General features: G+C 36.6%; 1 pseudogene; it reads right to left on the bottom strand.

Moving 5' to 3' along the window:
• Nucleotides 1-5,484: 5,484 nt before the first annotated feature.
• On the bottom strand, nt 5,485-11,046 carry LOC137014693 (GTPase IMAP family member 5-like; annotated as a pseudogene).
• Nucleotides 11,047-19,175: the final 8,129 nt, after the last annotated feature.

Raw genomic sequence — 19,175 nt, 5'->3', positions numbered from 1 at the left:
TTTGTGCAGTCGTCTGTAACTGAATAACAGATTCTTCGTGTATCAGCAGAGCAACCTTCAGCTATCATCTTCAATGAGTTCAGCTCGTTGCTCTTCCTTTGTACCTTGCAATGTTTTAAAACTCAGTATTTTACTAGTTATTATCATTACATCACTGCCTGTAACAACTGAAATAAACCTGTTTAAATGTTTTTGAGGACTCATATCTATTCTGGTATTGTTCTCTTGTTCATTTATGATGTAGGCCTATTGCTCTTCAAAAGGATTATACTGTGCCTGTATTCAGGATTCACAGAACAGAAGGTTTGAAGAGCAGTATTGAAATAGAAATCTTTTGTAACATTATAAATGTCTTCTTCTTCTTCTTTTTTTTTTAAATCCATTTATTAATTCATGTTGAATACAATTCATCCTTGTGGAGTTCAATTCTTAAAAAAAAAAAAAAAAAAAAAAAAAAAACTACAGTGATTCCATACATTTTAATTTATATACATATATATACAGCTATGGAAAAAATTAAGAGACCACTTAACATTGATTTCTGAACTTAGAGTGGTCTCTTAATTTTTTCCATAGTTGTATATATTAATGCAAATGCATTTGTGCAAATAATTTGGGGGCCACTGTATGTAAAAAGATTGTGTTATAGAAAGTATTTAAAAAAAAATTAAAACTTGTTATTAAAATTCAAAGGGTGGTAAAAATGTAATTTTTTGAACTGAGAATAGTTTATGTGTCAAATTTTCATATATTAAGGGACTGCTAGCTAACATTTGTTGTTGGCAAGATCATGGCCCATCTTTTTTTATAAAGACAAAATGTCATTAAATGTCTCACACACTATCATAAGTTCACTCATTCCCGTTATACCCAACATCCAGTAACAAAAAAGAAAATCAAGGCCATAATCCCATCTTTATTCCAGGATTTGTTAATATATGTTTTGACACAGATCCAACAGTTTATTCCTTTTATTCCCAGTTAATTAATTTTTAAATTCATGAGGTCAAATGTGCCCCTAATTAAAGCCCCATGAATATCATGCATGTTTATGAACATTAATGACCAGTGAATTCAGGTTGACTGGGACACTTTTTGCCACTGAGATGACTGGGAAAAGTTTCCAGATCAACCTGAATATATGCCAAATAATGAATGTTTGTGTATCAAAATAAATTGTTCATTTATATCAGTGATCATAACTGTATATCCAGGAGTCACACATGGTCAAAACAACAGATGGCAGAGAATAACAAAAGGTTGCAAAAGTCTTTATTAGGCCACTGATTTTGGACATTATTCCTTTCATTTCCAGAGGGATGACCCTGTCACAATATCACCCTGTTTGAACTCTGTTTTGCAGCATTTCCTGCCAGTCTCTCATCATATTTATGCATTTGGATTCACAAGCTTGCGATTCAAGTCAATATCAGTTATTTTGGATGTACTGTATATCAGGTAAGCTACAGTACATGGCACATTTTCTCAAGAAAAAAAAATCTCTCAGCTAATGCTGTAAAATGGGAATCAGTTGGTTCTACATTAATATTAAAGGTTAAATGAACAAATTTGTTTAATGACTTAAATTACACTAAAGAAAAATTTAATAATAATAAAGTTATAATATGCTTATTTCTACTCCATTTATGTATAAACATTTAAGTGGTGGCTGTCAAATTTATGGGTTATTCAAACATGCATAGGCTATTGAAGAACATTACAAATTATATTTAAAATCTAATACGGAGCAAGTAGGTGTACGACAAGGTCGCCTTCTGTCGCCCTAGAGAACCACTGACAAATAGTGACAAGCAGATCACAACTAAGATTGAAGTCGGAGGACAAGAACTGGAAACTGTGAGTCATTTCAAATATCTGGGCTCTATCATCAGTGAAGAGGGGTCAGAACCAGGAGTTTTAGTGAGGACAGCACAAACAACAGCAGCTATGTCAAAGCTGAAAGCTGTATGGAGAGACAAAAATATCTCTAAAAACAAGAGTTAGACTTCTGCGTGCACTTGTCCTCTCAATCTTCTTATATGCCTGTGAGTCCTGGACCCTTACAGCAGAGTTGCAACTAAGAATTCAGGCACTAGAAATGAGATGCTATAGAATCATCCTTGGCATCTCTTACAAGGACCACATCACATAAGAAACAGTGAGAAACATCATCAGTATGAAGACCTACTTTCTGCAGTTAGAAAGAAAAGGCTGAAATGGTACAGACATGTCGTCAGAGCCAATAACCTGTCCACAACAATCCTCCAAGGTAGTGTCCCAGGAGGCAGACAGAGAAAGAAGTGGGCGGATAACATCACAGAATGGACCATGAATAGCTTTGCAGAGACACAGGCACCAGCACATAACCGAGACAAGGGGAGACACTTCAACAACGCAGGGACCCGACGCGGCACCATGATTTTGCCAAGTTGATCCATGTTTCTGGATCAGCATATTTGTTGATCCTTGAACATCATTCCAATCAACCAATCAGATTTGAGGGACAAGTTTACTATTTCAAGTTTAGGCTTACAACCAGGGTTAGGTGCTTCGACATCAGTGTTATTCATCTATCATTTCCCTCTGATTTTATGGATAACTTATGGGTAGAATTAGGTTTAGGGGTAGGAATAGGGTTAATACTAAATATTCGGACAAATGTTGATCCGGGAGCATGTCTTTCTTGGCAAAATCACGGTGACCGACCCGACGCCCACACCAGGTCATAGGACTGATGATGATGGTGCATATATTCAGCTAAATACTCTTCTCTAGAGTTCATTTTTCTAGCTGACTAACGAGTTTATGTTTTTCTGAGGTAAATGTGACGTTACATTTGTTTGTGAATGTAACTGGTCAGTGTTTGTCGACCACGTTTTCTATCACTATCCTGTGGCGGTTGACGCGCGGAGACGTGCAGTTACAGGCTCTGTCCAGCAGGTGGAGACAGAGACCCGAGCGGTTGACCTGCTTTACAGTAAAGCTGTGAACTGGCTTTCATGATTACACATTTAAGTAGCTGACTGTAGATGTGTTGAGATGGATGAAGTGTGCAGTGAACCCATTCCCACCCTTCACAGCTGATGATGATCCCTCTTCTCCTGCTTTATTGATGGACTTTAGGAAAACATCACACCTGTTAAAGGGATAGTTCACCCAAAAATGAAAATTTGATGTTTATCTGCTTACCCCCAGTGCATCCAAGATGTAGGTGACATTTTTTCTTCAGTCGATCACAAATGATGATTTTTAACTCCAACCGCTGCTGTCTGTCATTCAAATAATTGCAGTAGATGGGAACTTAATCTATAAGAGTGAATAAACCTTGCTTAGACAAATCCAAATGAAACCCTGCGGCTCGTGACGACACATTGATGTCCTAAGACACGAAACGATCGGTTTATGTGAGAAACCGAACAGTATTTATATCATTTTTTACCTCTAATACACCACTATGTCCAACTCTGTTCAGCTTCCGGTGAGTGAGGTCAGATCACGCTCTGACAACGGAAGTGATGTCTCGCGCTCATTGAAGTATATGGGTGAGACATCACTTCCGTCATCACAACGCGTTTTTTGACCTCACTAACAGGAAGCTGAACAGAGTTGGACATAGTGGTGTATTAGAGGTAAAAAATGATATAAATACTGTTCAGTTTCTTGCACAAACCGATCGTTTCGTGTCTTAGGACATCAATGTGTCGTCACGAGCCGCAGGGTTTAATTTGGATTTGTCTAAGCAAGGTTTATTCACTCTTATAGAAGAAGTTCCCATCTACTGCAATTATTTGAATGACAGACGGCAGCGGTTGGAGTTAAAAATCATCATTTGTGTTCTACTGAAGAAACAAAGTCACCTACATCTTGGATGCGCTGGGGGTAAGCAGATAAACATCAAATTTTCATTTTTGGGTGAACTATCCCTTTAACTCTACATGATCCCACTTATTTCATGACTGCTTAGCAAATAAGTTAGAGACAGAAAATGTTGGAGTGTAATGATTCTGGTAAAATCTTTAGGAACTTCAAAAGATAAAACAGCGAAACTCCTAATATTACTTCCAATATTACCAAATTATGTTCATTTTCATAGAGCGGGCCAATATCGTGGCGATTATTTAAAATCAATCGAGAGAAGCAGATATCGTTATCGTGATTAAAATACGATTAATCGTGCAGCCCTAATTTAATTTGACTTGACATTTGATATGCAACAGTATTCTTGACATTTATTCAACAGTGCTTTTGATCTGCCTGCATTGACACTATTCTTTAAAAGGAAAAATTATATACCAATTATCAAAGCTTTTATCCAAAGCGACTTGCAAATGAGAACAGTAGAATCAATCAAATTAACATGAGAACAAGAGTAGGCCTACGCAAGTGCTGTGTGAAGTCACAGTTATGACACTAATGACAGTAATATGCCAGTAGCAAGTTTTTTTTTTTTTTTTTTTTAAATGAATGTACATACACAAATAGATTTAATGAAAATAGGAATCAAGTTAAGTGCTAATATTACTGGGTCAAGTGCTGACGAAAAAGATTTTTTTGAAAATGGCTAAAGATTCAGCTGCTCGGATAGAGCGTGGCAGGTCAGTCGGTGCCTGGACACGACCACAACGCAGCCCTGAAGTATCAGCAGAGATCGAGTCGACTAGATCATCCATTGTGAAGACATCATCAACACGACAGCCAGTGCCACAGTTCCTCAACAGACCGTCCATACTGGCGTGATGAATACGATCCTCAACTGGATGGAACTTAAATAAATACTTTGATTGTTGTGATCCTATCAGACTTATGATAGCAACCTGATTGTAACAAAGCACTGTTCGCCAGAGGAGAACTGGCCCCACGACTAAGCCTGGTTTCTCCCAAGGATTTATTCTCCAATTTAACACCTGATGTCACCTGTTTGGCCTGCATTCACACCATTGTATGCGAAATGAGCTGGACAATGACATCACTGTTTTTTTGTTGTTGTTTTTTTTCCAGTGCTGATAATAGATTTTTACAACCAAATGAATCAATAGCCTAATGAATTTACTTAAGCAGGACAAAATTATTCACCAGTTATCACTGTAAAGCTGCTTTGACACAATCTGCATTGTAAAAAGCACTAGCCTATAAATAAAGGTGACTTGACTTGTCAGAGATAGTTGTAAGGTGGCAATAAGACAAGAATGGTTTGCCGCAACAGTTGAAAAGTGGCTTTATAGAGTCTAGGGGTGCTTCTCAATTCTTATTTGTACATCCCCTCGTTTCCTTTCCTTGCTTCAGGATGCGAGGGAAGGAAGCAAGGAAAAGATGTGAGGACGTAGGAATTGAATCAAGTGAAATATTTCCTCGCTCCCTTTAGCGTCACTTCAAAGCGTCATCAGCTGCGCACGAGGGATACCCATATGTTGATAAAGTTTGCTTATTTAAAGAAATATATAATAAATATTAATAAAGCAAGATGCCCTGTTGAAATATGTAAAGTTTATTTAAATGTAAATTACTGTGACAGATATAAAGGGGGAGGAGAATTTATGCGTGCGTCAGGTTTCTCGATGACAAAGACTTCCACAAAGGACGCACCGGTGTATCCTCGCTCATGACTCCTCGGGAAGCTTCCTCACTCCTCGCCTCCTCGCGGTGCAATTAGAGAATTGAGATGTCCTAAGATGGCTGAGCTCGATCGTTTTCTGGGTCATAGGATGGAGGACGGAGGTGGGGAGACGAGGAGGGATATTGAGAAGCACCCTAGGTGTAGGAAGGAGTGAGTGGCAGTGGGGACATGCAGTGAGTGCCTCTCTGCAGCCTGAAGAATATCCACACCAAGCATCTACTAAGTCAAAGAAAACATTTTTATTCACAAAGCTGAATTAAATTTCAGGAGGGGTCAAGGTCAACATAAAAAACAAAACATTCCACTAAATACAAAAGAAAAGCAGTCTACAGACCGACCTTCAGAAATAAAAGGTCAAGGGTTTCCAATATGCAAAAAAACAGATGAACATGAAGTCAAAGAAAGAATATGGTAACCGCCTCTTAAAAAGTAATCTCTACTTACTGATCATACACAAATATACAATAAAATACATACAAAACTGATACATTTTCCTTATGTTGAATACATTCCAAATGCTATTTAAAAACTATTTATCCGTTTATGGCAAGAACTAAAATATTGTAAAAGTTTCACTTTGATGGTAAGTCAGAGAAGAAATGTTCTATGTAAATGAAAATGTTGTAGCGGCAATCGCACAAAAAACACATGATTATGAATATATTTTTCTCATCTTGACTAGTGTTTCCAAACATGTGCCAGATTCACACTCATTCTGGATACAGCTATAATCAAACACCAGCATAACAGATTATCAGTGCAGACTAATGCAGTCATTACAATTTTACTGTGTCAACTGCAGCATGCAGTGTAAATGTTGTATTGCAGTGATTGTTGCATAACATTACAGTGTGCACAATGCAGTGTGATGATCTTTTAAAAGCAAAGGAGACCAACAAACAAAGTTTAGTCTATTTCATAGATAGTTTCAAAATATTCACAGAAGACAAAAATAGTCTTCTTATTATCAATATAATTAGTTGAAGGAGCTTGTCAATTGTGAATCACTGAATTACACAACAACCGGTTACTTTAGGCTCAGTTGTACTATCTGTGTCCACAGGCTGCTTTGATGAAACAGCATCTTTTTGAACCAATTTTGGTTGAGTGCTCTTTTTAATTTTCTGATTTAATGAACTGAGCCTTTTCATCCTCTGTGCGTTCTGAATGCATTTCTCTGTTTTCTCAAACACACGTGCAAAGTGTTTCCCTCCATTCTCTTCCACCATTGTCTCTATTTTACTGAGCAGATCTTTGTACTGTGGGAAACTCTCAGAGTTGTTGTCCAGACAGAAAAATCTGTTTTCACAACGGCGTATGACTTTTCTAAGATTTGGATCACAGTGCTGTAAAAACTGGTGACTAATTTGCTTTCCTTTCTCTAACTGATCTTTGTGAGTGAAGATGATCATGGTGTATTTTAGTATCTCTTCTCCAAACACTCTTCTGAGATGTTGAACTGTATTTTTTTCCTCCTCAGTAAATCGACCCACACTAATGACAATTAAAAAAGCATGTGGTCCCGGAGAGACATAAGTTACACATTTCCTTACTTCTGTAATAACCTCCTCTTCACTGAGTTCAGTATCATAAAGTCCAGGTGTGTCGATCACTGTGATCTCTTTACCGTTCCTCACTGTAGTTTCTGACTGACACTGTTTCGTCTGAGACTTTGAACCGGCTGAAGATTTGAACACGTTTCTGCCGATGATGGTGTTTCCAGTGGCACTTTTCCCAGATCCAGTTTTTCCCAGCAGAACCAGCCTGATCGGCTCTTTCTTCTCAGGAATTGCACAAATCTTATCTGGATCTTGACCTGGAGGTTTTCCTGACACTACAACAGAAATATCAAATCACATGTGCTGTTGAATTAAATCTCAGTATTCTGAAACTTTAAGATCAGTGTTGCATTTACATTCAAGAAAATTTGTAATTAGAAATAATAATCTTACAGTTGACATCAGGCATTTCTTTGCTGTCACTCCTCTTCATTTTTGCCATTACAAATTTTCCCCTATTGTCCTTCATCATTCCTTCTATCTTCTGCAGTAGTTCTTGTTTCTGTGTTTTTTTGTCATTTGATTTACCCCTGTTATTGAAACAGTGAAACTTTCCTCCACATTCTGTCACCAACTGCTGATGATCTGCATGTTTTTGTAGATATTCATCAATGGTCTATTCTAGCTCATCCAGAACATCTCCATGTGTGAACAGAATCATGATGTACTTCTGAACTTCTGGACCAAATAAACACTTGATGAAATCCAGGATCTCTTCCTCATTTACCACAGGCTCCTCTAGAGAAACAGTGAGCAGAACTGAACTGAGACCTGCTGAAGATTTAGAGACCAGCTGCTCTTTCAGACTTTCAAGCTTCTCTTTGCTGAGACTTAGATCCTGTAGATTTGGACAATCAATCACAGCAACCTGCTTTCCACCAATCTGATTAACTTCATAGCAAACTTCAGCTTCATCCTTCTTTATAAACTTTCCTGCTCCCACTATAGTGTTTCCAGACGAGCTTTTCCCAGAACGATTTCTGCCCATCAGAAGAATCCGGATCACTGGATCATCTGGACTGGAGCAGATCGCTGACATCTCTGAAAGAAAAATGTACAGTATGCATTATTACCCACATTTGTATCTGCTACACAAACACTGGCAGTTTAGTTCAGAACGGGGCATGGTTCGCATAAATGGGAAAGCAACACTGACGCTAACTGTGCGCTTGTTCAGAAAGTAATGTGGACATATGTTTTAGCAGATTGTGATGTATTTAGTTCAATAAAATACTTGTAAGGAATGATACTGTTGATGATTTACCTTTGATACGAGCGAAAGTGAACCTGCAGTGTATTCACACAAACGGTAGCGCATGCAAACAGGGCAGTCCATGAATGGCAATCCACTGTTTGTTTGCAAGCTGTCGATTCTGACAGTGAGACTAGGTAACCACAGGTAAAACCATACATGGCTACTCGCTACTACCACTGTCAAATTATATTATATTATGATATGTTATGTTATATAGGCCTATAAAAAACCTAAAACACCTAAACACAGGTAAAAACTACACACACCTCCTCAAAGAAATTAATTATATATTCGCCTACCCACCTAATAAATTAATTGCAATATACGTTTATACATGTATGTGAACAAGGAAAACTTACAAGAAATCGTTTTTTGAGAATCTTTATTGGAGTATAAATAAAGACTTGGAAAGCGACACCACACTGGTTTTGTATCCCTAACCTAATCTTAAAACACTGTGGTGACCTTAAATTCTCATTATTTTGTAACTTTTCCTATAAAACTCTCGAATTTTCACAAAGCTCTAAAATTGTGGAAGATTGCTTTCAAACATAATGTTTCCCCACACACATGCATTATTTGGAATAATGAAAATGCACTCTCTGGAAACAAATCACTTGGAATGGGTGAATCAAAATATATATAATTTTGTTTCTGATTTGTTCTGTGCTGAAAGAGATCTTTTTCTGATTTTGTGTCTTTAAAGGTGCTACCATTTCAGTAAGAGATTTTAATAGAATGATTAAAAGTTTTCCTGGCAGTTTAAAAACATTGATTAAAGAAACTTTGATTTAAGAAATGGCTGTATCATACTCCTTCACTTGCAATCAGTGGTGTTCATTGATTAGATTAAAACATTTTTAACAACTTCTTCATTAGAAATGCCCTTTCTTCAAGAACTCTCTCTAAATCACAATCTAGAGATACAATCTATCCTGGAGTATCTGTTAACCGAACTTTGATTTAAATAACTTGTGGACTTTTCCTCACAAATTTTTCATTCCTAGTAAAATTAAAGAACTCCATTTCAAAATTGTTCATAGATATTACCCTTGTAATTTATTTTTGAGCATGTTTTCTGATGCTTTCTTTCTGGTCAGAAGTTACCATGTTAGTTTTCTGCTACTGTAACAAACTGGTACAAATAACTGAATCTATCATTTTCTTGTCTGATTTTCATCCTAAGAGTGTTACACTTGGTTTTACTGCTTTGTCTTCTGGGTAAATGTAATCTTCACAAAGCCAGAACCATCCAATGTAATCCCAATTTCAAAAAGTTTTCTTCTGATATAAAGTCCCTTTTTACTTCCTTTAAGAAAATGTCAAAACCTTTGAAATCAAAAGGTGTCAAAGTTTAACATTTTTGAATTCGTTGTAAGGAACCTGTTGTTATATATATGTGTGTGTGTGTGTGTGTGTGTGTGTATAATACTGTGTTGATTTAATTCATATAACCACTTGTTTTGTCCGTGTGCCCCCTATTTTATTTTGTATTTGTTGTTTATTAATATATTTAACCTTAATTTGCAATAAAAAATATGCTTCAAAACATTAAAGCGAACCTAAATTTAGTCATATGTTGCTGTTTGTCTACGTTTTTTAAATTAAGTTTTATCAAAAATGGTGTTTATTGAAATGTCATATGTGCGCCAGTTCAGTTGCAGGCACTTGCGGCCATTATTCAGCAAATAAAAAAATACCACATTTTTACCACATCATTGCCGTGTAAACACCTTCGCTGCCTTCGTGCTATCGGAATTATCGTAAACGAGTTTTTTCTGGTTATAAAATGGACATGAACGCCCATGAACGTCAAAACTGGAATGCGATAAAGTCGCCTTCACGTGATTACAGCATTAGTCTTGTTCTCTGACGGTTTAGAAATTGCTGCTTGCTTTCCCCCGCCACATGCAGACTTCGGTAAAGTTGGTTTTATATTCACACATTCGGACATCCGTATTCAATAGTCTTGTTAATCACACTACATTGGACATTCACAAGTAAATATGCCATTAAAACAATACTTGCCTATTTTGATCGACTGTGAAAAATGTTGTAAGTTGACAATCGTTGTCAATATCATGTCGCTGCTTAAAATTCGCAAACATTAATTTATTGCACATTTATTGGAAAGTCTGAATTTATCAGAAGTCCGAATGTGCGAATATAAAACCAACTTTACTGAAGTCACATGCAGGCACCCGCGTGCACACAGCGTTGTCATTAAAAGCTACAGCTCATTTTCGGTTTTAACACGAATTTGAGGGCCGCACTGACAAATCGAACACGACGTAAATAAAAAAAAAAAAAAAAAAAACAACTTAACTGCATGCCGACTCTTAACTACGAGCCCAAATTAAACTGATTAAAGTCTAATATTCATACGAAAGTAACACTATAAACAGTGTAAACAAACACTCTCCTACCAATTCCTGGTTCAGGCCCCGTCGCCATATGTCCACTGTGATCTCACTTGTGATCTGACCGAGCAAAGTTCATGAAAATACTTCCTAGAAAACAAATCCAATTTGACACAGTTACAAAACTTCAATATGGTCTATATTTTATATAGATATTTGTATAAAACACGTTGATGCGGGGAAAAAAAAAAAAAAAAAACTCACCAAGTGTAGAGCTGCTGTTCAGAGTGTGTTTAGCTTTAGTTTCACTTGTGTTTACTCTTCCGAGTCCTCTCCTTTATAAAAAAAAAAAAAAAAAAAAAAAAACTCGAGACTGTCCTCACTGCAGCCTGTAGCACGATGACGTAGCTGGATCACATCCAAAACGTACTGGACGTTGTTACGCGCATGCGCGAAGGTGTATTTTGACGATGTCATTGACGGATGCGCAGTAGAGATGTGGTGAACGATCGCATGTTCTTTGGTCTTCCAAGAAGAATCTACAGATAAACGGTGGATTAATTAGCAACAGTGATTGTATGTCGGCAGGTAATACATCTTTATTTTATGTTTTGTTGTTTCATGTATCATGTTTTAGTGTTATGTATCCGAAGCGGTGTAAACTTGCTCACAGCGACTCATATTTTCATCTTATACATCAGTACATAACACTATGTGGACAGACTGCAAAAACTGAACATTCTTATGCCATCAGGACACACATTTTTGATGCAAAACATCCACCATGATAACACAGCCTAAGAATAGTTGTATCACCAAGTGATCAGTTGACCTTAAATGGTTATGGTCACATAGTACTTTTATAATAAGTTTTTTTTTTTTTTTGTTATATTTTACAATGACCATTAATTTTCATGTATTGTAACTTTTTCTTGTACTGTATGTGAAGGTACACCTCCCTAAATGATAGTGAGAGACTCACCTGTGATATTACACAAATAGACCAAGTACACTGTAAGTAATGTCATGATAAACACTGCACTTGCAAAATCTCACTTCACTTAATAAATGCAGTTGGGTCATAATAGTTTGTCTCTTTTCAGACCCCAGGCGGGGTTCAGTGATGGACATGACAGCCCTACCGAATGTGCAGCCAAACAGGGCATGCTGGATGCATCCACAAAGTGACCAAATGAAGATGGTATGTTGAATTATTTTGCATTTTTATGCAAAGTGTATATATGTATATGTAACATACATACAATTGTTTGTGTTTTTCTAGATTAAAAAAAATGCTTTAAATGAAAAGGAATCGCAACAACCATTTTTGGCTCAAGTAGGAGCAACAATTCTGGACAGATCAGATTTTATTACCTTGGGACATCCAAATGATGTTGAAGGGACTGTGAGTATTATCACATGCACAATCATGCTTTTGTTTTGTGATGAGCGAATATTAAATTTGGTTTCTCTCAAATTATTACAGATTTTAAATACCTGCCTTTCAATTGTCACAGATATTGCTGACTTAAAGGTAATATTTTTCCTGTCTTCTGTGCAGAAACTTTTTTTTTTTTTGAGTGAGAAAGTGTGCATAAGTGATCCTTTATTAACTGTAATTTTAAATGGTATCTAACAGAACATAAAGGTCCATTGGTTTAGCTCATATGTGACAGTGACATCCGTTGCCACCACTGTGTGCAGACCTTTCAGCTAACTTACCTGTAAGTACGACTGTGACATTTTTAATAGAAGTTAACTAGGGTCATTTTGGGTGGCATTTAAAAATGTTTGTTGTTTGTATAAGGACCATATAGCAGAATGTGAATTCATCTTACTGCCTTCCTGGGCATCAAACCATTGGATGATATGTGTAAGTCTATTGTGTTTAAATTATCAGTTCTCCTTAACGCAAGTAACACTGAGATATTTTGACATAACTAACAGTTGTATCTTCCAAGAATCATTTAATAGAACCAGTTTTACAAATCATGAAAACAAAAAGCAGAGAGATGTGTTTGCTTGATTCACTGCACGGCACTGACTTCAGCGATTGTCGTTACATTGATCCCTACAGGTTTTTTCAGAAAAAAATATTAAGAGTTCAAAAGAAGTTCAGAATTATGGTAGTTCTGTTTTGTGCCATACATCCTTTTGCATGCATTTTGTTTTATGGCTAATTTTTCATTGATGCTTAAACTATTTAAATCTACCTAATCACTGGAATTATCTTTTATAGTTCAAAGATACAATTTTTAAACATTGATGAATGAGCCAAGAATTTGTTTGGGGTTGTTCCACCCCAGTTTGATTGCTTATTATTATTTATTATTTTTAGTCCATTTTTGTTTTAATTGTTGTTGTTGTTGTTGTTTAAATGTCAAGTCAAGTCAAGTCAAATTTATTTATATAGCGCTTTTACAATTGGTAATTGTTTCAAAGCAGCTTTACATATTAGAAGCACAGAAAAAAAGGGAAGTGGTTAAAAATAAGCTGTACAAACAAGCGTGGTAATATGTAACATATACAAGATGGTGCTACATTAAGCCAATGTCGGCTGACTTCCAGGGGTGGAAAAAACCCCCTAGGAGAAAAACCCAGCGTGCTAACACTGGGAAAAAAGTCCTAGGAGGGAAAAAACCCCTTGGAAGATATATATAATATATGTAAATGGATATGGAGATCAAAAATCTAAATTATACATTTTATTATAGAGATTAAAAATAGATTATATATAAATATATGTAAGCGGATACGGGGATTAAAAATCAGAATTATAGATGCAGCCAGAACTGGATCTTTAGGCCCATTGTCTCCTGGGCTACATTGTAGGCAGGTCCAGACACAGGTTCTCCATCTGATCTGGATACGGCCTGGATCCAGCACCCGGCAAACCTCAGGATAAGCAGAGAGACAGATATTAGCGGAGATGCCATTCTTGTTCTGATGTACAGGTATATCTAGTGTTATAGGAAATGTTCTCAGTTCCGGCCGACCTAATTATTGCAGCGTAACAATCCTTTAACGGATTTGAAAAAATGTTAATGTATTGATAGTGTGTTATGTGTATGCCAGAGCAAAGAGATGTGTTTTTAGTCTAGATTTAAACTGACAGAGTGTGTCTGCTTCCCGAACAATGCTAGGAAGATTGTTCCAGAGTTTAGGTGCTAAATAGGAAAAGGATCTGCCGCCTTCAGTTGATTTTGATATTCTGGGTATTATCAACTGGCCTGAATTCTGAGATCGCAATAGACGTGAAGGACTATAATGCATTAAGAGCTCACTTAGGTACTGGGGAGCTAAACCATTTAGAGCTTTATAAGTAAGTAGCAAGATTTTAAAATCTATACGATGTTTAATAGGGAGCCAATGTAATGTTGACAGAACTGGGCTAATATGGTCATACTTTCTGGTTCTAGTAAGAACTCTAGCTGCCGCATTTTGGACCAACTGTAGTCTGTTTAAAAGCCGAGCAGAACAACCACCCAGTAGAGCGTTACAGTAATCTAGTCTTGAGGTCATGAATGCATGAACCAACTGTTCCGCATTTGTCATTGAGAGCATATGTCGTAATTTAGATATATTTTTTAGATGGAAGAATGCTTTGTAGAATACTTGCACAGCAACTACATCCTGGGCCGTGGAAGGAGTATGGACGTGATGATCTCAATGTAAGCAGTTTTCTTGTTGCCATCACTAAATTCCATTTTAGATATTCAACCCCATTGTTTTTGATTGTATTTTTGAATAATTGTAATATGTTTATTTCAGTTTAACTCAACAGGGTGCTCCAAGGCAGGATTGTTCAAATAACTGTGGAGTGTTTGTGTTGACGGTAGGAAGAATTATTTGTTAACAATAAGAAAAGTTTATTTTCCTTGATAGCTTTGTCAGTGTCACAGTCACATGGACTTTCAGTTTGTTTGTTGTCATCTGTCACATGTTCCTTTGTTCTAGTTTCCCGCTACAATCAGTATAGAGGGTATGCACGTGACGTCACCATCGACCGTTACGACTGCGGTCACGCCCACTGAGTGGCAAAAGACTGAGCGGCAGCATTGGTTTTCAGAGTGAATGTCACGAAAAACACACAAAACCAAAGACTACAGAATTACACAAGACGTGTCACTCGTATTGTTTTGAATGGGAGAAAGTGAAACGCACAATATGGCGGAATAAGTCCCGCCTTCTAGAGCCAATCGCATCACTGCAGCGGCTGTTAGAAGCACCAGTTTCTATAGAAACAGCCAGACGCGCGCCTCAGAAATGAGGCACAGGAGACGCACATTTACGTCTGCGCATACAGTTTTTTGTCATTATTCAAGCGTTTGGAAAAAAAAAATTATGAGACAGTTGTTGTTAGATTTGATTTGTGATTACAAATATGAAATTTAATCGAAAGCTTGGCAAACAGCTTTGGAGAATTTCATGTTTCCCCATTCAAAGAGCTTCATGATGCCCAGGATGCCCGAGAGGCATTTCAAAGATGGCCGCCGAGTGAAATGACTTGTCTTAAAGGGACTTTGACCAACCCCTTACAAAACGGGAATAAGCTTTGTGATTGACTGTACAAATAGCTTTGACAAAAAACCTGAGGAATATATTTAAAAACTGCCGAAAGCTACAGAAAAAAGAAGCAAATTGATCACTGCAATTCAACTGGACTCCAGCAGAGAAACATGGATTTGCATAGGGTGACCAAACATCCTTTTTTCCCAGGACATGTCCTGTTTTCACGTCCTGTCCTGGCCGTCCTGGTTGTTTTTTATAAAGTGATGAAAATGTCCTGGTTTTCATTATTTTTCATTGGGCCATTAAATTGACCGGTGTTACGAGATTTTCGGTTTCTGAGATTTTTGGTTTCTGAAGGCGAAGCATACATTAATCGCAGACATTAGCGATTACACTTGCAACTGAGAATATTAGTTCACATTGTATCTCAGTCAGGATTATTCCATAAAGGTAACTATATTCTCAGCATCGCGGCTGACTTATGCCTAAACTACAGCTGTTTACTTCTAGGTAACAGTTTATAATGTTTTTATTAGTATGCATTATTTGTGCAGTCGTCTGTAACTCTACAATGAGTTCAGCTCGTTGTGCTCTTCCTTTGTTGCAATGTAACAGCTGATAGGCCTATATAAATTTCTTTTTAACTTTTTAACATGCCTATTTGATAAGAAACAAAAAAAATGCTGGGAAAGATCAGCTCTACAGCAAAATATAGATGGGCAAACAAGAAATATGAGGAAGAAATACAGGATGAAGAGGAAAACGAGGATGAAGAAAATCAAAGATATAGACACTTTTTGTTAGTTTTTGTAAGTTTTTGAGAGCTATTTTTGTTAAATTTGGATTGCTAATATAGCAGAGGTATTTTTTATTTATTTATTTATTTTTCTAATACAGAAGAGACATTAACTTGTCATAATAAAACATGTTGAGTAATCTCTGAGAACCCTATCTGAATTTGTGTCTTTGGTTATAGATAGTGTTTTGTAATATAACAATTTTATATCCATACAGAGGAGGCATATTTTAAATGTATTGAAATTATAAGGCATCTTTGAGTAAACTTCGAGGTATCATTTGAGTATTGCCGGGCCGAGTGTCCTGGTTTTTGGTAATTAAAATATGGTCACCCTAGATTTGCAGTTATCATTTTGTGTCAAATTGTTGGAATTTGAGGTAAAATCATAATTGTATTGTTATATATTATGTTGACAACTCATCAATTAAATATTTTCCATCTTATATTCTGCATAATTGGGTGTTAACTCGTAATCGAGAAACTCGTAATCTAGAACGCAAATGGAGACAAACTCGTTTAGAGTCTTCAGAATCGCGTTGAAAGAAAGTTTGTCTCGTTATAGAAAGACTTTAAAAGCAGCCAGAGCCGAGCATCTCCGCAAACTCATAGAAAATAACCAAAACAATCCACGGTTCTTATTTAGTACAGTAGCTAGATTAACAAATAAACAGACATCACCAGAACAAAACATTTCATTACAATTGAGTAGTGATAACTTTGTGAATTTCTTCACTGAGAAAATTGAAAGTATCAGAAATACAATTGTAAATGTACAACCTTTAACAGATTTTTATGATTCAGCCTCAATTATCGCCCCTCAAGAACAGTTGCAGTGCTTTACAACTATAGGACAGGAAGAGCTAAATAAACTTATCGCTGCGTCTAAACCAACAACATGTTTATTAGATCCAATACCCACTAAACTACTGAAAGAACTGTTACCTGTAGCAGAAGAGCCTCTTCTCAATATTATCAACTCGTCTTTATCTCTAGGTCACGTCCCACGATCGTTCAAGCTAGCAGTTATTAAGCCTCTCATTAAGAAACCACAATTAGATCCAAACGTATTAGCAAATTACAGACCCATTTCAAATCTTCCATTTATGTCTAAAATACTAGAAAAAGTGGTGTCGGCCCAACTGTGCTCCTTCTTGCAAAAAAACGCTACCTATGAAAAATTTCAGTCAGGATTCAGGACTCATCATAGCACAGAAACTGCGCTCGTTAAAATTACAAACGACTTACTTCTAGCTTCTGACCAGGGCTGTGTCTCAATACTAGTGTTACTTGATCTCAGTGCTGCGTTTGACACTATAGATCATAAAATACTCCTAGATTGACTACAAAATTACACTGGTATTCAGGGACAGGCATTACGGTGGTTTAAGTCGTACCTATCAGACCGTCACAATTTTGTTTATTTAAATGGGGAAAAATCTAAGATAATGATAGTAAATTATGGAGTGCCGCAAGGATCAGTGTTAGGCCCTCTGCTATTTTCAATCTACATGCTACCACTCGGCAATATTATAAGAAAACATGGAATTAGTTTCCACTGCTATGCCGATGATACTCAGTTATATATTTCAACACAACCAGATGAAATCTCTAAATTATCCAATCTGACAGAGTGTGTTAAAGAAGTAAAACATTGGATGACTAGTAATTTTCTTCTATTAAATTCAGATAAGACTGAAATATTACTTATTGGGCCAAAAACCTGTACACAGAATCTCTCAGACTACAATCTGCATTTGTTACTCCATCCTCAACAGTTAAAGACCTGGGTGTTATATTAAACGGCAACTTGTCCTTTGAAAATCATATTTCATATGTTACAAAAACAGCCTTCTTCCACCTCAGAAACATTGCTAAGATACGGAATATGTTATCTATTTCTGATGCGGAAAAGTTAGTTCATGCTTTCATGATGTCTCGACTAGATTACTGTAATGCATTATTAGCTGGTTGTCCTGCTTCCTCAATAAACAAGCTACAATTAGTACAAAATGCAGCTGCTAGAGTTCTTACCAGGTCAAGAAAATATGATCATATAACACCAATCTTATCATCTCTACACTGGTTACCTATTAAGTTCCGTATCGATTATAAAGTATTGCTAATGACCTATAAGGCTCTAAATGGTTTAGCTCCTGTGTACTTAACCAATCTTCTATCGCCCTACAATCCTACATGCTCTTTAAGATCACAAAACTCTGGACTTCTGGTTGTACCTAGGATATCTAAGTCCACTAAAGGAGGGAGAGTGTTTTCACATTTGGCTCCGAAACTCTGGAATAGCCTTTCTGATAATGTTAGGGGCTCAGACTCACTCACCCAGTTTAAATCTAGATTAAAGACGCATCTCTTTAGCCAAGCATTCACATAATGCATCTCATACCAGATCAACTGCACATGACTATCTTTGCTTAAAGTTATGAACAGCAGCTACGCTAATTATTCTTCATGTGATTTTCTGTTTTACCTCGGGACACCCGTCCCAAGGTGACTAGAGAGGACTTCAGTTTGGATCCAGCCTCTTAAGAAGAGCTCAGATGACCAACACCTGTGAAGAGACAACGCCAACTCCTGCAAGGACTTCAGAAGACGCAATCTGACGTTGTTTGCAGACATTGATCTGGATCAACATGCACATTACACAATTTCTATATCCTAATTATTGTTAATGTAATTCATTTTTCAGGAGCTCATTGCTTCTACGTTCAGTTAAACTGCTAACAGTGATTGTAAATTAATTGCCTAAATTATTACATTATTTGCTAACTGCATTCTTTAAATTGTAATGCTGACATGCATTCTCTGTAAAGCTGCTTTGAAATGATATGTATCATGAAAAGCGCTATACAAATAAATGTGAATTGAATTGAATTGAATTCAAATGACACAATATCTGGATCAACATGCTCCATTCAAATATGCTATACAGTCAAACCAAAATTTATTCAGACACCTTGAACATTTCATTCGTTATTACAGTTTATTCACTATAGTTAAAAAAAATTATAATAAAATATAAGATCTCCAGAAAATTTGTATTTATTTGAATAGAAATTAT

Source organism: Chanodichthys erythropterus, chromosome 3, assembly GCF_024489055.1.
Source record: "Chanodichthys erythropterus isolate Z2021 chromosome 3, ASM2448905v1, whole genome shotgun sequence".
In the NCBI taxonomy this organism is placed as follows: Eukaryota; Metazoa; Chordata; class Actinopteri; order Cypriniformes; family Xenocyprididae; genus Chanodichthys; species Chanodichthys erythropterus.
This window is presented reverse-complemented; position numbering and strand designations above follow the sequence as displayed.